Raw genomic sequence first — 26496 nt, 5'->3', positions numbered from 1 at the left:
TGTGTAAACCTTTACATGAGGCTACGTGTCTCCAAAAACATTATAAATAAGAGTATGAGCCAGCCCTCAGGCTATGGTATACATTTGTCTGGATCCTTACATATGTGGAACGCGGTGGGCACATCGCACCACGCTTTGTCACGACCTCCAGCCACGATGTGCCGGACCTAAGTTACGTCCGATTGGGGAATGGCCATGTGTATATTTATGGTACCTAAGTTATGTCATAAACGCTGCGGTATTTCGTTGAGGTGACCTAGTGCAGAGACTCGAGTTTATGATGATTGTTTTAACTTGATTATTCCTAAGCCAAGATGGGCCGAGACTTACGTGGTCTCGAGGGGTAATTATATAAAGAAAATATTTTAGCGTCAACATATTCACCAGCATTCGTTGCTGACGTGTTTTAATAACATTTTGCAGGTAATCAAGATTAGAGCTTGAAGGACGAAGAAGCTTTAGAATCCGATGGCTCGGATAATTTTGTGTAAATATTAAAAATGGTGGTTTTTGTAAACTATAAACAAGTAAATACTAACGAGACTTTTGTTTCGTCTTTTGTAATGTAAATATTTTATATTATCGATCCTTATGTTTTTAAAAAGACTTCCGCTATAACCCGTTACTGTGATTTATTTACAAATATGGTACCAACTATGACTCACACTCCTAGGCCTAGAATGGGGGTGTGACAGGTTGGTATCAGAGCCATCGATCTTAGCGAATTGGGTATCATAAAACAATACCCAAGCTTCGATTCAAGCATAGGAAATATTTACTTGTTTATTTGAATAGGGATAAGATTGGTTGGTAACCTTTTCTTTCCCTCTCCACAATCTAAACTACCTATCAAGATGTCTTATAAGAAGTTAATTGAATATTATGATAAGGAGGCAAGAAGAGCAAGGAAATATTACAAATTCCCACAAGGCATCATGAGAAAGGACTACTTTGAATCATTCTTCAACGAAGAACACAAACAAAACCCCAACCCAAGTCCAATCTACCACCTAGACAACACTCCACATGAAGTATACCAACCCCCAAGGCATTCAAGCTATCATCCATCAAGCCTTCCAATGTACCAACCATCTGAAATACCGATGTATCATCCTACTGAGATTCCCACTTATCATCCATCCGGAGGTCCAACACATTTACCACCAAATCCTCATCCTTCATACACTTTCCTCTCCAATTTACCAATCAAGGAGGAACCGAAATCTTCTTCATCCGACTGGATGCAATGCCACTCCGATCAACGAAGGTGGTATACCGGCACTTCAACTATGGATTCTGCCAATTCTCACAACAACAAGGAAGGATCATCTAGCAAACCCAAGATGAGGGTGACTATGCCATACGATAAGATTCACATGCCCGCAGTGACCGAGGAGGAACTAGAAGAGAAACAAGAAAAGGAACTGGAAGAAGAATCCGAACCCGAGGAAGAATCGGAAGAGGAACCTAAGGAGGAGACAGATCCTGAGGAAGAAGAATTTTCCGACAACCCAAATGAAGTAACCACACCGGAGGAAGAACAACACTCAGCTCCAAGTTATGGTTCTGTGGATCCATACATGAAATTTCTCCAGGAACTCAAGGGTAAGGCGTCATCAAGCTTCCCACCATACCAAGGTGAGATTCCATCCCTTGAAGAGCAAGCAAAAGAAATTCAAGAACAAAATGAGACTCCCAATGCTTTCTTCAATTACCAATCTGATGAGACGGCAACTCCATACCCCGATCCCAAGAACCACTACGATATTGTGATGATGGGTTACCGCGACCCACCTCCAAGATATGGGTATCCGACTGAAATGCCTCAGTCCCAGGAGGAGCATTTGGATCGAGCCTTGCACAAAACTGATGACCTTAGAAAAAAGATTGCTGTGGATGAGAAGAAAAAGAAGAAGATGGGAGACAAGCATCTTCGCAAATGCAACAAGCTCACCAAAGTTGTGAAGAAGTTTATGAAAGATTGAGAAAATGAAGATGGGGTGTTTAAGAGATGAAGTTATGTGTGTAATATAGTTTGTATGATATGTGTATCATATGTAATAAGGATAGGATCTATTTGTTTGTTGTAACAATAATATACATATCATTTATGATATGTATATAAATGTGAAATAAATAAATTTGTATATTGAGAAAAGAAATATGTTAAAATTTTAGATAAAAAGAATAAAAGATAAAAACATGTCTCGACAAAGTGATAATCAAGAGGCCTCCCGAAAGGAAGCCGAGAGACGCGAAGTGAAAGGAAAAGGTCCCGAGAAAGAGGAACCAATTCCCGACAAATATCTGAAACAAATCCAACAAATGGTTAAAGATGCGGTTAGAGAAGAATCAATGTCTAGATCTCAAACAAGACATTCTCAAACAAAACACTCACAATCTAAAAATCCTTCCCGTAAATCTGATTCTAAACCCCGTACTCGACCTTCACGTGAGGAAGAGAGTGTGCATGAATCAAACGCTGATGTAGGGGTTCGTAAAGAATTTAAGAAACTAAAGATAGGAGGATGTTACTTTAAAGAATTTAAGTACTATGGACCAAAAGAATTTCACGGTGACAAGGGAGCCATCAATACCGTAAGGTGGCTTGAAGAGATGGAGAAGAATTTTATCACGAGCAAATGTACGGAGGAGGAAAAGATTCAATATTCTGCTTTGATGTTCAAAGGCGAAGCGTTTGAGTGGTGGAACACGTTGATGATGAGTAGAGGAAGGGAGGTGATGTATAGTTTGTCCTGGAACGAGTTCAAAGAATTGATGTTGTCAAAGTTTTGTCCGATGCACGAGACGGACCTAATCCAAACCAAGTTCTTGACTCACAAGGTTGTTGGAACAAACCTTCGTGAGTATAACACGAAATTTCACGAGTATTGTCGCTTAGTTCCCCAACTGGTTACCCCAGAGTCCAACAAGGTTACACGTTATATATGAGGACTACCTCGGGAAATTCGTGATATGGTGAGATCACACTTACCACAACCGCTGACTCCGCGATGGAATTGGCTGGGTACTTGATAGGCGGAATGATCCGCAATAAAGAGGAAGACAAAAAGGTGGTAACAACACATGACTCGAAGAAAGGTGGAGATACCCGCTTCAAGGGTAAAGAAATTTATCAACGAATGTCTAATTCCAATCTTGGCATCCCTCAATGTAAAATTTATAAGAAATACCATAGAGGTAGATGCAACTTTGCTTCTCGAGTCTGTGAATCATGTAACCGAACCGGCCATGCCACGGCTGATTGTTGGAAGAAGAAGATGACCTGCTACAATTGCAAGGAGTTGGGGCATCTTAGTTTTAAGTTTCCCAAGAACAAACCCGCGAATGGTGGTGCGGGTGGTAGTGGTCAGAAGAATGAGCCCAAGAAAGGCAATGCAAGGGTCTTCGTTTTCGATACGAAGAAAGCGGCCGACACACCGGAAACTATCACCGGTACGTTCCTTGTTAATAACGAGTATGCTAGAGTCTTGTTTGATTCGGGTGCCAACTTAAGTTTTATAGATTATAAGTTTTGTAGTCTATTAAACGAACCTTTAATCAAACTCAATAAAACTCTAAGCGTTGAGACCGCTAATGGCGAAACTGTTAAAATTACCGAAGCTTTAAAAAATGGAAAAATCTTATTAGCCGGTTATGTTTTGCCTATTCTATTGTTACCTATGACTCTTGCTGGTTTTGATGTTGTATTGGGTATGGATTGGTTATCCGATAACCATGCACGTATCCTTTGCAATAAAAAGACCGTTGAACTTAGAGCCCCTGATAAACGAACAATTCGAATTGAAGGGGATAAAGACGCTGGCCGAGTTACCCTAATTTCTATGTTAAGGGCTAAAAAATGTCTAAATCAAGGATGCTTAGCATTCATGGCCTACGTTACCGAAGAATCAAAGCCCAAAGAAATCAAAGACGTTCCTGTTGTTTCTAACTATGCTGATGTATTTCCCGGCATTCCTCCAGATCATGAAGTAGAGTTTAGAATCGATCTTATTCCTGGTACTGCTCCGATCGCCAAAGCTCCATATCGCCTCGCGCCAACCGAGATGAAGGAACTAAAGAAACAATTGGACGAGCTTCTTGAGAAAGGCTTTATACGACCGAGTTCATCACCATGGGGAGCGCCGATACTATTTGTTAAAAAGAAGGACAGATCCCTGCGAATGTGCATCGACCATCGAGCTCTCAATAAAGTCACAATCAAGAATCGATATCCACTTCCTCGAATCGACGACTTATTTGATCAACTTCAAGGTGCTAGCTATTTTTCAAAAATTGATCTTCGTTCTGGCTATCACCAACTTAAAGTTCAAACCGAAGATATTCCGAAAACCGCCTTTCGAACAAGGTATGGACATTATGAGTTCACGGTTATGCCGTTTGGACTTACTAATGCGCCAGCCGCGTTTATGGATATGATGAACCGTATCTGTAAGCCCTACTTAGATAAATTTGTAATCGTTTTCATCGACGACATACTCATTTATTCTAAGTCTAAGGACGATCATGAAAATCATCTTCGAACCTTACTTGAAATTCTTAGAACCGAGAAGTTGTACGCCAAGTTTTCAAAATACGAGTTCTGGGTGCACGAGGTGCAATTTCTTGGTCACATTATCAACGTCAACGGTATTCAAGTGGACCCCGCTAAGATTGAAGCTATCTCTAAGTGGGAGGTCCCAAAGTCGCCAACCGAGATCCGAAGTTTCTTGGGATTGGCCGGCTATTACCGTAGGTTCATTGAAAATTTTTCCCGAATCGCCGTTCCCCTAACTTCCTTAACTCGCAAGAACATCAAATATGAATGGGGAACGAAGCAACAAGAGGCGTTTGATATACTTAAACAAAAGCTTACCCAAGCTCCTATACTGGCCTTGCCAGAAGGTACCGAAGACTTCGTTGTCTTTAGTGACGCGTCCCATTCCGGTTTGGGATGTGTATTAATGCAACGAAAGAAAGTAATCGCCTACGCCTCTCATCAACTCAAGGTGCACGAAAAGAACTACACGACTCACGATCTATAGTTAGGCGCCATAATCTTTGCACTTAAGATATGGAGGCACTATCTCTATGGAGTAAGATTTATCGTGTACACCGATCAAAAAAGCTTGAAACACATCTTTGAGCAAAAAGAGCTTAATATGCGCCAACGACGCTGGATGGAAACTCTTAACGACTACGACTGTGAAATTGTTTATCACGAAGGTAAAGCCAACGTTGTGGCCGACGCCTTAAGTCGTAAAGAGCATGAAAAGCCAAAAAGAGTCTGAGCGTTAAGGCTAGAACTTCATATTGATCTTATTGACTAAATCAAATCTGCTCAAGCTCAAGCTATCCACGAAAACAAGATCTCCGATGAAAAACGTAACGGCACCATTGACTCGTTAGTGACGATGGTATCCTTAGAATGGGAAACCGGATTTGGGTACCAATCATTGGGGACTTGCGTGAGAAAATCATGAATGAAGCACATAAAACCAAGTACATGATGCACCCCGGTAGTGACAAAATGTATCAAAACCTTAAGTCGAACTACTGGTGGAATGGGATGAAAAAGGACATCGCTTCGCATGTTGCGAAATGTCTAACATGTTTGAAAGTCAAGGCTGAACACCAAAAGCCTTCAGGACTGCTTCAGCAACCTGAACTTCCCGTATGGAAGTGTGAGTTAATAACCATGGACTTCATAACCAAACCCCCGAAGACGACTCGACAACATAATGCTATATGGGTGATTGTGGATCGTTTAACAAAATCCGCACACTTCATTCCTATCAATGAGTCGTACTCAATGGATAGATTAGCACGTATCTATGTGAACAACATCATTGCTTTGCATGGAGTACCGCTGTCTATCATTTCTAATCGAGATAGTCGTTTTACGTCTCACTTTTGGGAGAGCTTCCAACAAGCACTCGGCACAAAACTAAACCTTAGCACCGCCTATCATCTACAAACCGATGGGCAAAGCGAAAGGAAAATTCAAACGTTGGAAGATATGCTCCGCGCTTGTGTGATAGACTTAGGTGGAAGTTGGGATGACCACCTACCCCTAATGGATTTTTCATATAACAATAGTTACCACACGAGTATTCAAGCCGCACCATTCGAGGCGTTATATGGTCGAAAATGTAGAACGCCCGTGTGCTGGTCTGAAACCGGAGACAATCAATTGTCTGGACCCGATATAGTCCAAGAAACCACCGACAAAGTTTTGCAAATCCGCGAATGACTGAAGACGGCACGTGATCACCAAAAGAGTTACGCCAATGTCCGTCGTAAGCCGTTAGAATTCAACGTTGGTGACATATTCTTATTAAATGTCTCGCCATGGAAAGGCGTCGTACGTTTCGGCAAGAAAGGCAAACTAAGTACTCGATTCGTTGGACCCTTCGAGGTACTTGAACGAATCAACACTGTTGCATATCGATTGCGACTGCCCGAGGAAATGCAAGGGATACACGATGTGTTCCATGTTTCGAATCTGCGTAAATGTCTAGCCGATGAATCTCTTTCGATGCCATTAAAAGATGCAGAAATAAATGAGAATTTAAAATTTATCGAAAGACCAATTCAAATTGAAGATTCGAAAATTAAGAAACTTAAAAGACGAACATTGGAAATCATGAAAGTGAAATGGGATTCCCGACGAGGACCCGAGTAAACATGGGAACTCGAGTCCGAAATGAGAAAGAAATACCCCCACTTATTCACATAAGCAATCTCGAGGACGAGATTTATTTCAAGGTGGGGAGAATGTAACATCACATAAATTTCGGGCCAAAAATGTCAAGTTTCCAAAGTATAGGGACCAATTCTGCCATTTTCCAAACTCCAGGGACTAAAAGTGAAAAATCTGTTTTCTTGACCTTTTGCGCTACGCGACAGGTCATGATAGACCCCCATCGCGTACCGCGATGGGGTGTCTGACAGATAATGACACGTGTGCCACGTGGCACACGGTGGCAACACCTGCCGCCACGTGGCAACACGTCCGCCACGTGGCTCGGCGGCTGCCACGTGGCAGGTCTACACCCTGACTCAGCAGGCCTATATTGCAGTACGCGATAGGCCCGCCAAGTGACCCATCGCGTATCGCGATGGGGTCCAAAAATGGCTATAAATAGGAGGGCTGCGGATTCATTCCATCTCATCCCAAAAACACACACATTACTCTCTCACTACTCTCTCTATAAACCTTGTAAAGCGTGCTCACGATCCACCTCGAAATCCGTGCCCCGAAACCCCGTTTTCCGTGCCTAGTACTTCGTTATTCGTGCCACGTCCCGACGACGTCCTGAGTAAAGAGAAGATGCTGCCCGACATCCCGATAACTACCTCGAAGTACGTGCTGGTGTCTCGATAAGCGTGTCAAAGCGAAAGTGTTGATTGAAGTGAGTGTTGAAAAGCAAGCGGCGTCGAAGTGCTGCCCAAGTGTCTAGGGTATTTACTAAGTAAAGCAAGGTAGGCATAATGCCTGACCAAAATAATAATAAAATATTACAACGGCTTAATACCCAAGTCGATGTTATTCTCGATAAACAAAGAAATGAATAACAAAGAAAATAAAGAAAGAGAAATAATATATATATATATATGAGTATATATATGTGTATAAATATTCTTTGTTATAAAATATATTATTTAAGTATAATGAGTATACTTAAATAATAAAGAAAAGAATACGTTTCTTAAAGAAGAAGAAACGTCGGGTTTTTATGAATAAACTAAAGGTTTATAAATTACTATTAAAACTAAAGGTTTTAAAGTAAAATGAGATAATGAACTAAAGGTTCATCGAGATAATTAAGACTAGAGGTCTTAAAGCCGGATCGTGTATCCGACTAATGAATGTTATACTCGTACTATAGGTGCGAGATAGCAAGAAGAGATCTACGGATGGTGTTGGAAGCCGATCCTATTGAAAAGGTGAATACGCCTCACTTTTATAAACTTGTTTTCAAACAAACAAACATGTTATGTGTAAAACTTTACATGAGGCTACGTGTCTCTAAAAACATTATAAATAAGAGTATGAGCCAGCCCTCAGGCTATGGTATACGTTTGTCTGGATCCTTACATATGTGGAACGCGGTGGGCACATCGCACCACGCTTTGTCACGACCTCCAGCCACAATGGGCCGGACCTAAGTTACGTCCGAGTGGGGAATGGCCATGTGTATATTTATGGTACCTAAGTTATGTCATAAACGTTGCGGTGTTTTGCTGAGGTGACCTAGTGCAGAGACTCGAGTTTATGATGATTGTTTTAACTTGATTATTCCTAAGCCAAGATGGGCCGAGACTTACGTGGTCTTGAGGGGTAATTAAATAAAGAAAATATTTTAGCGTCAGCATATTCACCAGCATTCGTTGCTGACGTATTTTAATAACATTTTGCAGGTAATCATGATTAGAGCTTGAAGGACGAAGAAGCTCTAGAATCCGATGGCTCGGATAATTTTGTGTAAATATTAAAACATGGTGGTTTTTGTAAACTATAAACAAGTAAATACTAAACGAGACTTTTGTTTCGTCTTTTGTAATGTAAATATTTTATATTATCGATCCTTATGTTTTATAAAGACTTCCGATATAACCCGTACTCTGATTTATTTACAAATATGGTACCAACTATGACTCACACTCCTAGGCCTAGAATGAGGGTGTGACACCTAGCATAACTGGCCATATGTCTTTCACAACTTTCATAGATGATTACTCTCGTTACATGCACTTGTATTTATTCAAAGAGAAGTATGAAGCACTTGACATGTTTAAGATCTTTATGGCTGAGGCTGAAAATCAACTTAACCTTAAGATTAAGGCTATCATGTCCGATAGAGGAGGCGAGTATTATGGCTGACATAATGACATTGGTCAAGCTCCTGGTCCTTTTATTGACTTTTGTAAAGAGAATGGGTTGAACCAATTTACCATGCCTGGTACTGCTCAGCAGAATGGTGCCCTTGAGGATATGGTAAGAAGTATGTCTGCAAACTCAGATCTTCCTGATTTTTTATGGACCGAGGCATTAAAGACGTCACCATATATTGAATAGGGTTCCTTCTAAGTCTGTCCCTAAAACTCCTTACGAGATTTGGACAGGAAGGAAACCAAACTTAAACTATTTGAAAGTATCGGGTTGTCCCGCTGAAGCTAAGCTTTATAATCCTCATAAAAAGAAACTTGACATGAGGACCGTCAGTTGTTTCTTTATTGGATACTCCAAACATTCATTTAGATTCTATTTCCCTTCCCACGTTACTCGCATCGTAGAAACTCGTAATGCTGAATTTCTAGAGAACTCTAAAGTTAGTGGGGGCAGTATAAGTCGAGTCTTTGATTTCCAAGAAGTGCAAAAAGAGGGGGATGGGCTCTTTAGCAAATTTACCTCTTATTACACCTCTTATACATGACACTGCACCACTTAATACTCCACATATCCCTGTAAATGAAGGAACATCAAACACACAAGAGAAAGTCCCTGAGACAAAGACTGAAACAATTGAACCCGATAATTAGCTAAGGAGGCCATCATGGTCTAAACGGCCGACTAATTTGATGACTGTGTAACCTATCTTAATGAAGCTGATATGGATATAGGAAAATGTAACGATCCATCCTCCTATAAAGAAGCCATTAGCAACGATCATTCTTCTGAATGGAATAAAGCTATGATTGATGAGCTTGATTCCATGAAACATAATGACGTTTGGGAATTGGTTGAACTTCCCAATGGTGTAAAACCCGTAGGTTGTAAATGGGTTTACAAAACCAAATTAGAACCAAATGGAAACGTTGAATGCTATAAAGCAAGATTGGTTGCTAAAGGCTATACTCAAAAGGAGGGAATTGATTATCGAGAAACCTTCTCACATATTTCTGGTGTGCTGCAAAATACATAGCTTTTTACCCCATTTTTGCGCTTGTTTTACACTTAAATTTTAACGATTATCCATTGTTTCATGCCTAAAGTTACATATTGTTGATTGATGTAGGTACCATGGTTGAAGTGCATGGAAAACGGGAACTAATAAGAAGAAACGAAGCTTAACGAAAATTGTATCGAAGACGGAATGGTTATACGAGTTTTAACGAGATGGAAAACGAAGAAACGGACGAAAAAGGCCTTGGCCGCGCCACACGACCAAGGTTGGGGTCCAAGGTCGCGCTACGCGGCGCCCCCATGTCCAAGATGCTGCCCAAAATCAAGCAGCCCAACTGTTTTGTCCTTTAGTGGGCTTGTGGGTTTGAGTTTTGACCTAATTTAACCTGTTAACCAAGTTTAGAGATATATTAAAGAAAATAAACCCTATGAACGAATTTGGTCCCTATATTGCAAGGATTTATATGGATCGCTTTCTGTTAAAACTTTTTCTTGCATTGAAAATTGTATTTCGTGCTCTAAATGCAAGTAACACAAGCTCCCTCACAAGCCCAATACGATCAACTCTATAAATTCCATTCTTCAGCCGTTACACATGGATTTATTTGGTCCTATCCATCCTATGAAAATTGGCCGAAAAGCCCATTATCTTGTGATTATTGATGATTATTATTGTTTCAGTTGGACTTTCCTTTTAGGGCACAAGGATGAAACCGCTCTTGAACAAGTTCATTACACTTGTGGAGAGGCAGACAGACAAAAAGTTGAAGTTATCAGAAGCGATAACGGGACAGAGTTTTGTAATAGAACGGTGGATGATTTATGTAGTTCGCATGGAATAGATTTCCATTTCAGTACACCTTATACTCCGCAACAAAATGGAGTTGTTGAAGTCGCAACTGAACACTGCTTGAAAGCTGCTAGAACCATGTTGTCAAATTCCAAACTTCCATTGTTCTTTTGGGGTGAAGCTATCAATGCTGCTTGCTTCATTCAAAACCTTGTGATCATTAACAAGCGCTTGAAAAAGCTTTGAAGTCTACTACAAGACAAAGCCGCAATTCAACTACTTCAAAACATTTGGATGTCCATGCACCCTACTCCATACAGGTGCCCAGCCTGATCCCAAGTTTGCTGAAAAGGCCGATGAGTGTTATTTTGTTGGATACGCTCCTAATAAAACCGCTTATCGTGTCTACAATAAGAATACGAAGTTGATACTGGAATCATTCAATGTTGACTGGAAAGAGCTGAACGCTACTGATGCTTGCACTGGACCCAAATGGCTGTTGATTCAATCAATAATCAACAGTTTGTCTAACGAACTCTATCTGCTGGGCCTTCCAACGGAGTTGTACCACTTGGGGTTCCCCTTCTAGAAAATAATAATCAAGCTGTTAATAACCCTGCTCCTTAATTTGTTGATTCAACTGACTTGGTTGTCATTGAAGACGTGTCTGATTCCATTCAAATGACTTATATCTTCTACCAAAAACGTGGAACAACCTCAAACAGAACCTGCTGCATATATTAAAATATCACCAAGCGTGGTAGAATCTGTTGCCACACCTCCCTCTTCAGACGATGTCGTTCAAGTTGTTGTTGATGCTGAAGAACCTGTCGCTGGTGAATCTGACAAGACTACCTCAACTCCAGTTAATACAGTTGTTGTTCCTTACGGTGAACATCTTCGGGATGAACAAATTCCACAAGAACTGTTCTGATTAATGCTCCTCGCATATTTCATCCAGTAGAACCTGTCACCCTTGTATATGATATACCTCAACTGCCCATCCATCAAAGTCATGCCACAGAGAGCATCATTGGTTCTCCTTGTGCTGGCATCCAAAAAAGGAGCAAGTTTGGTACCATTAACATATGCCCTTTTGCTTGTTTTATTTCATAGGTTGAACCAAAGGAATACAAGGTAGCTTTGAAGGAAAACTCGTAGGTTGAATCTATGCAAGATGAGCTGTTACAGTTCAAGAAGCTCAATGTGTGAAAGCTAGTTAAAAAACCAGAGAACAAAAAGGCCATTGAGACAAGGTGGGTATTCATAAACAAGAAAGATGATAAAGGATGATAATAAGAAACAAATCAAGATTGGTTGTTCAAGGTTTCTCTCAACGTGAAGGTCTTGATTATGATGAAGTGTGTGCTCCTATTTCTAGGATTGAGGCAATCCAGCTCTTTTTGGCCTATATATCAAATGGACGTAAAGACTGCCTTCTTTTATGGGAAAGTGAAGGAAGATAATTATGTCAAGCAACCAGCAGGTTTTGAAGATCCTGGACGTCCTAAACATGTCTATCATCTTGATAAAGCTCTTTATGGCCTTCACCAAGCACCTTGTGCTTGGTACGCTACATTAGAGAACATTCGTTGAAGAATGGCTATAAAAGAGGTGTTATCGATCAAACACTCTATATTAAGAAGGTGAAGGATGATCAGATTCTGGTCCAACTTTATGTTGACGAAATTATCTTTGGATCCACATCTGATAAATTATGTAGAAATTTTGCTGAGGTCATGTAAAGTCGGTTTGAGATGAGCTCATTGGGGGAGATGTCTTTCTTTCTAGGAGTTCAAGTTGAACAAAAACGGACGGGATATTAATACATCAAGAAAAATACGTTTGTGACATAGTTCAGGAATTTTGATTCAAGGACTCCACTCCCTTCCTCACTCCGATCGCTACAAGACCAGTGCTAGCTCCAAATCCATCGGGAAAACCAGTTGAAACCAATTAGTAAATTAGATAGGATTCATTTGCACAGAATAAAAAGTTGTGGCTCAATCTTCATAAATTTTATTGGAAATCTGAAATACTATACATACAAAAAAATGCGGGAGAGATAAAAAGATGCATGGTAATTTGTCAACATCTTTATCGATCAATGGTTGGATCCCTGATGTATCTCACTGCCAGCATACCCGACGTCATGTTCCTTGTCTATCAGTGTGTCAGATATTAGTATGATCCAAAAGAATTTCACTTAATCGTTGTAAAGCGTATCTTTCGGTATCTAAAGGGAAAGCCTTTATTTGGTCTTTCGTATCCCAAAGATTCCCCTCTAGGACTACATGCTTACATTGATAGAGATTATGGGTGGGGGGGGTGCAATCTTGGTCGAAAGTCAACATCGAGTGGATGTTAGTTCCTGGGAGATAGCTTGATTTCTTGGCAATGCAAGTAGCAAGTCACTTTATCCACCTCCACCGCTGAAGCAGAATACATTGCTGTCTCCACTTGCTGTTCACAAGTGATTTGGATCCAGCATCAGCTGCTGGATTACGGTTTGAATTTCTTTAACACCCCTATCAAGTGTGATAATGAGGCAACAATTTGTATTGTTTAAAACCCGATCCAAAACTCAAAGACAAAATACATTGACATCCGAGTGCATTTCATTTGTGATTGTTATGACCAGAAACTTGTCACCATTGAACGGGTCCACACTAATTACAACTTTGCCGACCTGTTTACAAAAGCCTTTGATCGTGCCCGATTCTTATATCTTGTTAAGTCTTAGGGCATGATCTCCTTCGTTCAAAATTAATTAATCTTTTTGTGTATAAATAGTAAATATTTTTCAAATATGTCACAATTTTAGAGGGAGAAAATGAGTTAAATTTTAACTCACCAAAAATATTTTCAGTTTATTTTAGAAAAACAAAAATGAGTCATTTGACTAGTCAAAATATTTTAAAATTTATACTTTATTAAGAAAATCAGAAAAATTTTCTATAAGATATTCTCCCGTTTAGAGGGAGCTCCTGCTTAGAGGGAGTCGGATATTACAAAATTATAAAAATTTTGATAAATTGATCCGATCTTTGAAAGATGATAAGAAATATCTCTAATGATCCTTGCACATGAAAAGAGTATATCAAAAGCCAACAAGATAATTGCTTGATGTGTAGATAGGCTTGACAAATGAGTAAGTGTCATAGTGATATAAACTAAATCATTCGCCTATGCTAGTGGTTTTACCTCTATGAAGTGGTTGCTGACTCCAAATAAAGTCATATCAATGAATGAAGAAACGTAAATAACATATTATACCCAAGCCTCTCTTTACCTGATCACAATTGCCTTATGTAATGATGTGTTAGTTTTATTTTAATTAGTCAAGAAAAAAGTCAAGAAAAGAAATGAAAAATAAAAGGAGTTAGAAAAGAAAAGAAAGAAAATTCAAAAGATGTCTGTCTTATAATTTTTGTCTTCAAATTTATTTTTTTCCTTTATTTGGATTCAAGACTTGGACTTTTTACGTTTGTAGTCATACAAGATCTGTTTGTTAAGGCCCTGAATCTTCTGCTTTGTTTTATTTTCTTTCGTTTTCTTCAAGCCTTGGACTTTCTCTGTTTGTAGTCATACAAAACCTGATTGTTAAGGCCATGAAAATCTGCTTTATTTTATTCTTTCTAGATAGAGTCATATGTCCAATATAATGTGTGAGTGTGTCAATAAGCGTACAGTGATCAAATAAGAAAGGTTTAAGTCAAGTTGATGTGACATGTGAAAGAAAACTAAGCCTGAGGTATGATGGAGTTTGTACTTTGTCGGATTAAATGAGGATCACATAAGTGTCGTGCTTAATACTTACCTTAACATATCACGATGACATCAAAATACTTGTTAAGCTTAACGTGGACAAATTATATCTACAATCAACTTTGGGTTCTTGGCATAATAATGTCCAAATAGAAGTGTGATCTAGAATGTTATAGATAATGTGATTTCATTTTGAGATCTTTCTCACTAAAATATGTAAATTTCGGAAAATTAATATAATTAATATCATATTAATTTCATCTTTACTTCTATTTTATTTTATTTTATTTTTCTTTCATTTTTATTTTGTTTACAATCTAATATATTAATTGTTTTTTTAATCTTAACTAGATGGTTTACCCGCGCTTTGCGACGGGATCGTGAAATTGCCAGCAGTTTCAAAACCGATGTTACAAATATAAAATTTCACTAAAACAACAGCAACAATCTCTTATTAAAATAGAAATAATCAAATAGTAGTTACAAATGTAGTTGATGATACTTTTGGTTTATAAGTTTGCAGCAACCATCACGCTATAACTGCTTGTTAACCACGCCAAAAAATGGTCGAGGTAGCAACATACTGCACCATCTGTCCTGGTCAAATCGTTTACCAACTATTGGGAGTGAGTGTAGATCCATATATGTAATTCGGATCAATTTTTAGTTTTGCATCACATCTACATCTGCATACACAATATAAAAGAATTGGTTAGAATACAGAAATGACCCACAAAATATTGTAATACACATTTAAAAGCCGTTAAAAACGCATACCAGCTTGTAGTAAAAAATGCATATATACAGCCATAAATATGTAAGAATGCACATGTTAAAGCTGCCAAAATCATACACTATGAGGCTGCCAAAGTGCACATGAGATTGCAGGTAAATTAATGCAAAAACGCAGCCAAAATGCACACCAAAATGCAGCAAAATAAAGTGCAAAATTGAGCTAAAGTGAAAGAAGCTTCCAAGTTATCTTATAAAGTGTCAAAATGGACACTATGAACCAGCGAAATTACTCATCAAATCCTAGAACATGAATGCCAAATCTTGCATCAAATTGCACCACAAAATTATGTGAAAGTGAACATGTAATTGTAGGAAAACGAATATCCATCTCAAAATAACCAATCATAAATCATAATAGGTTCAAATTTTATGAACGTGAAAAAATAAATCTCAAAATAATCACACATAATAGGTCTAAATTCCTCCATCCCCTAATGAAGAGTAAAACAAAGAAAACCTGCAAGTGTAAGTGTAAGGCTCATTCCTCAAATGGCTTGCAAAACATACACCATAATTTACAATAGTCTAGTCGAAGATATTGGTTTACACAACGACGGATTTGTAACATTTCACAGACACAAAGCCAGTCACCTCCAAATCAATTAAATAAAATGAGTCAACAAACCTAAAGAAAACTTTATAGACTAACACGAAAGGACATGTAATTTATAAGTATAACACATGTGTAACCCTCTACACAACAACCTTCAAATGAAATGAACAACAAAATAAACCAGTGTCTTTAAGAAAATTGATAAAATCACAAACAATGAACCACTAATTTGAGTGCAATCAAGCAATAAATTAAAGATAAATGACAATTGCAAGACCTGCCGAAGGAGGCGACAACCGCAGTTAGAAAATTCCACCACAACACTACCGCCCCGTTAACAATAGACGACTACATGTGGCTACAAAGCAACATACAAAGAAGACAACGCAAGGCATCTAGGATTTCAAGTCAACTTCCGTTTAGACAACAAAACACATTCTTCATCTCGATGAAACTAAAAAGTGGTATCATTCAGCTGCAAAGCACGTGTAAAGAATCAAAATCATCAAATCAAATCTTACACATGTTTAAGAAAAAAAACTCAAAGTCAACTCTAAGCATAGGGGCATATGAATAAAGCCCCAAGATTATTTGACTTTAAAAAGTCTACTGCATATATCATATGCATATCCTACATCAAAGAACTTGCGATTGAAAGTATTTTCAAAATTAAAAACTAAAGTATTTCCAAAATTGCTTTTGCACTTAAATGGTGTAATTTAAAATAGTTAATACTATATAAAAATTTGTTCCTCAAAGTAGTGATGAGCAAAATCGGTACTGGTACCGGTTGGTACCGGTAACGAACCGCTACCGGTATCGAAATCGGCACCGATTTGGTACCGTCGGTACTGAATCGGTACCAAAGTTTAAAGTTTCGGTACCGGTACGAGACGGGACTGGTATTTCCCGAATTTGTGCCTTCAATCCCGGTCCCGTACCGGTACCGGTATCGAATCGAATATTTCGGTACCGGCACCAAGAATTAGCAATTTTCAGGACCGGGACTCATCGATACCGGTACGGTCCCGATCTCATCCCTAACTCAAAGTGTTGATTTCCAATCATAAGTTGCTGACTCAAAGTGTTGATTTCTAATCAAAAGTATCAACTTTCTCTGTATAATGCATCAATTCATTGGTGTTACACTTTCATTTTATAACAAATAAAAAGATGAACAATAAAGTAATAGCTACAGAGATCAACTTTGTAACTTTGTTACTCAATTCACTACAACCAAAAGCCGTCGTTCCTGTTACAAAAAAACATGCAGTTACAAATTAGCAAAGCATCACCTCAGTTACAAAAAAACATACCCGTTTTGAGTTGAACCTTATTTTAAACTTTTGTAAAAAGACCCAATTTTACCCAAGCCGCTATGAGTTGTTAGTCGACCCATTGTTCACCATCTGATAGCTTCATACAGGTGAAAACAAAACCATCAACCACGAAATCAATAAAGAAAACTAAAAGTTCTATCACAACCAAATCAATAAATTGATTAAAATATTACCTGTAGAAGAGAAGTAACGTTGGTAACTGAGAATCATTCAAATCATTAGTGTGGGTAACATGTACAAACATAAGAACCTTTAGAAACAAAACTCTACATATAAAGCAACTGGAAAAATGATAAGCAACACGAAAGTTAATATATACAGTAGAATTCTGTGAGTAACAACAACTTTATAATTAATATATATATAATTACCTGAAACAGTCTATAGACTATCTTTTGCAATTGCTGGAGATCATTAAGTAACATCTACGAATTATGATTGAGAAAGAAAAAATGAAAAGGCTCAGATCTTTCTGTTAGACCACAATGGCTGCAACAGCGGTTGCAAGTGGAGAACCACACACTTTCCATCCGCCAATTCTGCCACGCCATGTAACGATCCTGAAATCAGTCATTTGTAACATCCTAAATATTCTAATAAATAAAGAAAGTTGCGTTAAATTGCCGTGCGTTTAATTATATTAACTAACGTCTAATATGGAAAAGATCATGGACTTGGATTTAATTAAGATGGATTAAGGGTAATGGGCCTTAGGTCCATGAGCCTTAAGGGGTATAAATACGTCCTTAAAGAACCCTTAAACCTTAAACCATCATTCATTTCCATCTTATTCTCTATACATTCAAAACACACACATACACCACCACATACGGCCGGCGGCCGAGAGAGAGAAACGAGCAAGATCCGAGAGAGATTAAACGTTAGTTGGTATTAGATCTTTATTACACGAGATCTAGAGTTCCCAAACAAGCTAACCAAGATCGAACGAGCACAAAAGGTATGTTCTTGACCTTTAAAGTTCACGTTTTATTGAACGTTTACCCTTGAAACTTGAAACGATAATAGATCGGATCTAAACGAAGCGTAAAGTAGCGAACTTGATGCTAGGACGAACCTAATAAACCCATAAACATGTACGGTTCGTTTAAGATAAACCGTATATCTTGTATTGAACGTCCTTAAGCTTAAAGGTCCAAGCTTTATAGTATATACGGGATATATATACGAACGAAAACGGTTAGGGAACGTTAGTGGGTGATGTCGAACCATAACAAGGGTATTAAAATCGCCAAAATGCTTGATAAAAACCAAACCCGTAGCTGAACTGAATAACTTTGCCTGCAAATCTTAACTTCGCCTGCAAGCGAAGCCTGCAAGCTTAACTTCGCCTGCAAGCAAGTTCGCCTAAAGCCAAGTTCGCCTAACTGTAACTTCGCCTGGTGATAAGTTCGCCCATGATAACTTCGCATAAAGCTAAGTTCACCGAGCCTTAACTTCGCCTGGTGATAAGTTCGCTCAATGCTTAACTTCGCTTAATGTTAAGTTCGCTTAACACTAACTTCGCTTACAGTAAGTTCGCTTAATGTTAAGTTCGCTTAACACTAAGTTCACCTACAGTAAGTTCGCTTAATGTTAAGTTCGCTTATTGTTAAGTTCGCTTAATGATAAGTTCGCTGGAGTTAGCAGCTCGACCCCAGCCAGGGGCTCTGCCCCTTGGACCCTGCTAGGGGCTGCCGCCCCTAGAATCCCGCTGCCAGGGGCGCTGCCCCCGGACCCCCGTTCGTTGTGGGTAGTAGCTAAGACTAGAAAGATGATATGAGTAGTAGTAGTTAATTGATACATGTAAATATTATACAGTTAGCCGTGCACAGCTCAAGAAGGGAATAACGATTAACGGAGAGCGTAACAAGATTCAGGTGAGTTTCTAGCCCCATTTATGTGTTATGTTTTCGGGGCTGTGTGCATACTCAATATGTTTGTTAATACGCTTATCCTAAGAGATAAGTGTATGCCTTACGTGAATAATGTGAAATGCATGAATGATTGCTTGATGGTACGTGAACGATCTTCGGATATTTCACGTACTGTTAGGTTGTAACGCTATGTATAAGGTAAGTATGATATGTATGCTTATGTGTATGAATGTGATAAAGTTAATAAAAGAAGGAAAGGATGGTTGTATGGTTGTATGGTTACGAAGAAGGTACCGGGCCCTAATAATACTCGAGGTATGATGTATGGTTGTATGGTAACGAAGAGGGAATCGAACCCTACTAATATTCGAGAACTAGGGAACCGAACCCTACTAATATTCGAGGAAAGAGGGTACCGAGCCCTAATAATACTCGAGGAAAGAGGGTACCGAGCCCTAATAATACTCGAGGAAGGAGGGTACCGAGCCCTAATAATACTCGAGGAATGAGGGTACCGAGCCCTAATAATACTCGAGGAAGGAGGGTACCGCGCCCTAATAATACTCGAGGAATGTAGGGCGTAATGCTCTTTATAACGTAAGATATGAAAGAAGGTTAATACAAAAGAAAGTATGAAAGTATGAAAGTATGAAAGTATGAATGAAAGAATATAAGTTTGTGTGTATTGTATAATGTATGATTAACTAGAACTCACTCAGCGTAGCTGACTTTTAGTATGCACGCAGGTGAGTAGGATGAGGCAGCTCGCTTGAGGAGACACGTGGCACTGAATAAGAGGCTGGCATCGGAAGACTCAAGACGTTTAAGTTTAACGTTTTGTTTATTTTGAAAGACAAGATGTTGTTTTAAGACAAGATGTGTTTTGTTATGAAATGTTTTATGAAAGCTTTTATATTCCGCGAATGTTTTAATTAACTCTGATATTAGAACTGCGTTTATGAGTAAATCCAACACGAAAGTAGGGCTACCAGTAACGGGGCCTTACATCATTGATGACCGTCGTTTGAGTCATGCAAAAACCTAAATAACCTAAGTAGATAGGTTAAATAAGGTATCGTGTCCATCAGGAGTATGTGGTCAATGTAATCGTGTAACAGATTTCTAATATTATGAAGTAGCAGGTTTTAGCACTGATCACACAAGCAAGTAAGTTGGTTTAAGTAATGATTAAGCAAATTCACGAATTCAAGAAATTAACAAAAGAAAATCACACCCGGGACTTCAAGTATGTAACTAACAGTAATATCATGCAACCTAACACATTAATCATTAACGGTTAACTACAGACTGATCAACTAGACAAAACCTTAGGCAACAATAATCGCTTTACACACGGCACTGGTTATCAAACAGTCCCTGCCAGTGTGACTCAGTTAAGGGCAATTATATGTTTTGTCGTATTCAACCTAATCAAACAACCCAATGATCAATAATTATAGCAACTAGTAACTAATCGTTCAGATCAACGTAAACCTAAACCGGTTGAACACACAGAAATACCAAACATCAATAATCATAGATGAACCATAAACAATTATACATAAAAGTTCTTAGTCACATGAGAAAACTGAAAGTAATACAAACTTTACATCCCGGATATGATTCGAAGAGGATTAGCCTCTCATGGTAGCCATTAGATCTTCAATTGATGATTGGAATCCGTTAGGCTTCGATCGAATGATGTTTGTTGATGTTTCTTAGCACCCAAAATCGTCCCAAGATGTTCCAAAACGGCCAAGAGAAGTTCTTCACGAGTTAGGGTTTAATATTGCTTTTTATACCCTCAAAAACTTGTAAGTTCGCGTCATATATTAACACCCGGCGTAAGTTACTCCCTACCCGGCGTAAGTTACGCCGGGTCTTGTTTTCCTACGCCAAACACCATTGTTTTATAATTTGCTTACGCCCTTTGTGCCAGGTCCTGGAGTAAGTTACGCCAGGACCATAGTAACTTACGTTGAGACCTAAAATTCCATATTTTCGTCTTGTTTCCAATCCAACGCTTGTATAACATGCTGAGGCTCAATTCTCCACATTGATTAGCTTCCGTTTACTCTCCGATCATCCCAAGACTTCATCCCATGCTCATACAAGTCCCAATTTAGCATATTTATCATTCAATCACCTGCAACATATAAACACGTATGAAGTACCATTGTTCGCATACTAAACTAACTAAAACATATAAAATAATACAAATAAGTACATGATTTACACCCGACCATCACATCCCCACACTTATCTTTTGCTTGCCCTCAAGCAAACTCTAAAGCAAACATCAACCTCCATCATAGGTATGTAAATTATCACTATTAATACTAGTAAGGTTTAAGGTCATACCCAATTTCCCAGACTGACACTGTTTTTAGATTTGACATCTCACAAATACGGTTAAATGCTATAATAAAACAATAGAGCCGTCCAGACAGGTGTACTTTGTTTCCGGTTATGGCACACATGCTCATACCCCTCGTAATATAACATCTCTCCTCTCGTTTTAATATATGGACTAGCAATAGATGTGCTAGTATCACTCTGCTCTCAGTATCACTCATAAGTACATATTAATCCATCAAGCTGCTTTGGCACAAATGCAAATCAAGAGGTCTTTAAAAGGGTTGTAACGGGGCCAGGTGTAAGGGTATAAAAGGGAAATATTTAAGTAGCTCAAACGATCCGACCCGGCTTATTACAAAACATCTAAATAAACGAAACTACTATACAACTAACTGACTGATTATATACATCTAACCAAGCAAACTAACAACATACTGATTTCATCTTCTTTTTTTTCTTTTTTTTTACCATAAACGAACTACTAATTGCGTTACTGAATAATAACAAACATCTTTTTGGCTTTTTTTTCAATTTTTTTAAGCATAATAACGTGATGCTTAATAATGGAATAAATATAGATACACAAACAAGAACAAATACAAATAAGCCTAGTAAGCCGGATCGTCTCGTAACATAATGTCGGGGTTAAACAAACGAAAAATAAGTCCAAGAAATGTTTTCTAAAGGACCCAACCCCCCGCCCCTCACATTAGCCATCCTCATATGTATAATGTATGAGGCCCCAACCCCCCAGTACCCACACTCACGCTCATCCAGACGAGGCTTAACCTAATTGCCTCTATCATTTTTGCATTTTGCCAACTACGATCCCGTAATCCATGAACATCAGTGAAATCGCTCAAATGACATGTGTGTACTATATATTATATGTTTATTATATATATTTGGGTCAACTCACACATGTACCGGAGGAATAGGGTTGACGAAATAAACATGTGTACCTGTCCCCATGACTCGTTATCCCCGCCTAAACGACCCCATTTTCAACTTCTCGTTATAAAAACATTTGTGAGTAAGACTAATGAGAAGCTGAAAACCCAACCATGACCAGAAACCTATGACTTGGCATTAATGGCAATAATTAACAGTTAACAACTTTGGTTTCTGAACACTCTTCGAGGTACTATCGGGCTAAAATTTTTCAAATTTCCCCCATCCCCACACTTGAGGTTTACATTGTCCTCAATGTAAGAATACTTAACATTGTCCTTAAAGGTAAAATAGATAAAATGATTAATGAACATTTGAGGGACGGGGTTGAAATTGACTTTTTGACTATTAATCAATTTTAAAATTTCGGGGCTCATGTGTGGCGGTTCTACTAACAATTATACAATTACACTTTTAACGTTTAAAGTAATAAAAACAAAATTAAATTATGAAACTGAAATCGCCTGATATCAACGTGACTGGAGAAGGACCAGTCGGCTCGTGAACTCTCATAAACACTCATATACTCTCGTCTCATCCAATTACCAAACTGACAATCTAACCTGCAAAATCTTGAGACGTGTAGAAGCAAGCTTCTCACAAGTGTAAGACATAAGTCTTTTAAGAGTTATGAAAATGATTTGTATGTTATGTTTATTAAAACAATTACCGAGCCAAATTAAGCCGTTTCATAAGAAATTCTGTTAAATTAGTTAAAAATGTTAAAAGACCTAACTCACTTTCGTAGGAATCACGATTGCATTTAGCATATGCAAAAAGCCCTTTAAACCCCTTGGTAGCCTGGGAGGACAAGTGGGGTCTCGTGAGGGTTTATAGTGAACTACACCCACAAAGTTCCAAATACAAAACAATATACAATAAATCAAAATACAGCAGATAATAACTCAAATAAAAACAAATTTGAAAGATACTTACAAACCCCGGGTTGCCTCCCGGTTAGCGCTGAATTGATGTCTACAGCTCGACAATACCTGAATTTCTCACGGTGGTCGAAGTGCACACTTACCCACCGAGTTTCCAATATGCGCTTGGTAGCTTACATGCCAAGTCCATAACCACTTACAGTGATTGGCATGCTACTTGAATGATTATTGTGAAGCCGCTTCTTAATTATTTGCCCAATATCTTGCAAGCTTACTTTCTTTTCATTCTTTACCAAGCCTTCATCCTCACACTTGTTGTTTTGAATAATTAGTACTGGAGAAGGCATAGGATTCACATTGGCTACCTTGGGCTCTTCATACTCTGAAGGAGTTGTATCTTTTACTTGAATCCCACTTTCACTTTCGTGCTTTGGAAGATCAACAACCGCATTCTCTTCATCACCATCAAACACAGTTCCACTAGCCAACTCTTCTTGGTCTCGTTTGATTTTAGTATTGTCCTCAATATTCGGATTGAGCGATACCAAAATTCTTTCATGTCTTAGCTCATATTCCTTTTCTTCTTCCATCATTTGTCTCTTATGTTCCATTAACGTGTTCATGATGGTATCGAGCTTAGAGTGCAGAATATTTTGTTGGTCTTCATCAACCGACTGAGGATATTCATAATCATCTACTTCATGAGAATATTCATAATCATATTCTTCATGAAAATATTCATAATCATCCTCATCCCATTCTGGTTCAGTGTGTATAATCTCTTCATTAATTTGATTGGTCCACTTAGCCTCGAGAGATTTCCTTTGTTGTTCTAATTCCTTGTTATGCTCAACCATAATATTTATCAATTTGTCAAGTTTGGATTCCACCGTGTCTTGGGAACTTGAGGAATAGGGCATCTCCTGTTCGCAATTGGCACAATACGGCTCTTGATCATATTGGTCATCCATGTCTGATTGATAATCTTCATCATAATTTGATGATGTGTGTTGTTCAGAGTGTGAATAATATGACAAAATATCTTTATCTTCATAGCATGTCGTCATATATCTTCGCCCATGGCAACGCTCTTGCCAATTTTGTACAATTACTGGACAATCCCGATAATGATACGGGCCTTCACAATAACAAAAATCACCATAATTGCTCATAGTGACAGTTGTGTGCTCGGGTTTCGGGATGGGGTTTGGTTGTGACCCATAAGCGGTGACTGTCTGCCCAAGTGGCGGGTGTGTAAAAACCTATTACTTGCACAAACAACACACCCTGCGTAAAATAGAAAAATAAAATTAAAAATTACTAAACTAAAATAAACAAAGAAATCAAATAACACGAAAAACACTAAGCGCACTAACTCCCCGGCAACAGCGCCATTTTGATGACCGTCGTTTGAGTCATGCAAAAACCTAAATAACCTAAGTAGATAGGTTAAATAAAGTATCGTATCCACCAGGAGTATGTGGTCAATGTAATCGTGTAACAGATTTCTAATATTATGAAGTAGCAGGTTTTAGTGCTGATCACACAAGCAAGTAAGTTGGTTTAAGTAATGATTAAGCAAATTCACGAATTCAAGCAATTAACAAAAGCAAATCACACCCGGGACTTCAAGTATGTAACTAACAGTAATATCATGCAACCTAACAGATTAATCATTAACGATTAACTACAGACTGATCAACTAGACAAAACCTTAGGCAACAATAATCGCTTTACACACGGCACTGGTTATCAAACAGTCCCTGCCAGTGTGACTCAGTTAAGGGCAATTATATGCTTTGTCGTATTCAACCTAATCAAACAACCCAATAATCAATTATTGTAGCAACTGGTAACTAATCGTTCAGATCAACGTAAACCTAAACCGGTTGAACACACATAAATACCAAACATCAATAATCATAGATTAACCATAAACAATTATACATAAAAGTTCTTAGTCACATGAGAAAACTGAGAGTAATACAAACTTTACATCCCGGATATGATTCGAAGAGGATTAGCCTCTCATGGTAGCCATTAGATCTTCAATTGATGATTGGAATCCGTTAGGCGTCGATCGAATGATGTTTGTTGATGTTTCTTAGCACCCAAAATCGTCCCAAGATGTTCCAAAACGGCCAAGAGAAGTTCTTCACGAGTTAGGGTTTATTATTGCTTTTTATACCCTCAAAAACTCGTAAGTTCGCGTCATATATTAACACCCGGCGTAAGTTACGCCGGGCCTTGTTTTCCTACGCCAAACACCACTGTTTTATAATTTGCTTACGCCCTTTGTGTCAGGTCCTGGAGTAAGTTACGCCAGGACCATAGTAACTTACGTTGAGACCTAAAATTCCATATTTTTGTCTTGTTTCCAATCCAACACTTTTATAACATGCTGAGGCTCAATTCTCCACATTGATTAGCTTCCGTTTACTCTCCGATCATCCCAAGACTTCATCCCATGCTCATACTAGTCCCAATTTAGCATATTTATCATTCAATGACCTGCAACATATAAACACGTATGAAGTACCATTGTTCGCATACTAAACTAACTAAAACAAATAAAATAATACAAATAAGTACATAATTTACACCGACCATCAGTCATCACAGCCTTGTCTACCTTCAATAATGTAGCCATGGTGGCTCTCAGTTTTTTGTTAATCGAACTCGGCGACAGCCATGACAGTGTCGGCAATCGGCGTAAAAAACCTAGGTTTAACAACCATCACTTCCCGCACCAAAGCACTACAATCAACACACGATTGTTGCCTAGGGTTCGTAAATAGAACCCGGTAACAATCGGCAGTGATATCGGAGATCGGTGGGAAACAAACGGTAGGAATCAAAGATTAGTGGAAAGAAGAACCAGAAAGAAGGTGAAGTGGTATGAAGTAAACCACCACCGCCCAAAAGGACTAATGACATAGTGCCAACATGAGAAGCTGTAAGCAGTTGTACAATACGTTTCAAAATATGTCGAGGTAGCACAGTAGAATTCTGTGAGTAACAGCAACTTTATAATTAATATATATTTAATTTTAATTTTATTTTAATTCTCATTTTATTTTTAACTTTATTTTTTATGTATTATTTTACCTTTCATTTTTAAAATGGTTTTACCTTTTGTTCTTGAAAGAATTATGGTTTTTAAACTAGGTCTTTATGCAAATGTTGCTAAGTGTTAAACCAACAAAAATATATCTTGTATATATTTAAAGTTTTCGGATTCGGTGGGTAAATATTTTACGGGTTTGAATTTGT

At 38.4% G+C, this 26496-nt stretch overlaps 1 long non-coding RNA gene across 3 annotated transcripts; it reads right to left on the bottom strand.

The window, feature by feature from the left end:
- Nucleotides 1–14876: 14876 nt before the first annotated feature.
- LOC143590670 (uncharacterized) lies at nt 14877–26225 on the bottom strand. 3 transcript variants are annotated; one of them, XR_013145514.1, is made up of 3 exons: nt 25827–26225; nt 17528–17716; nt 14877–15330 (listed from the first exon to the last, which is right to left on the bottom strand). It is a non-coding gene; the product is annotated as an uncharacterized LOC143590670 (long non-coding RNA). The 3 variants fall into 3 exon arrangements; XR_013145512.1 differs by lacking the exon at nt 25827–26225 and having other exon boundaries at nt 17528–17724; XR_013145513.1 differs by lacking the exon at nt 25827–26225 and having other exon boundaries at nt 14877–15306; nt 17528–17724.
- Nucleotides 26226–26496: the final 271 nt, after the last annotated feature.

Source organism: Bidens hawaiensis, unplaced genomic scaffold (assembly GCF_021521415.1).
Source record: "Bidens hawaiensis isolate Kalapana, Puna unplaced genomic scaffold, B.hawaiensis_p1.1 tig00038717_1, whole genome shotgun sequence".
Lineage (NCBI taxonomy): Eukaryota > Viridiplantae > Streptophyta > Magnoliopsida > Asterales > Asteraceae > Bidens > Bidens hawaiensis.
This window is presented reverse-complemented; position numbering and strand designations above follow the sequence as displayed.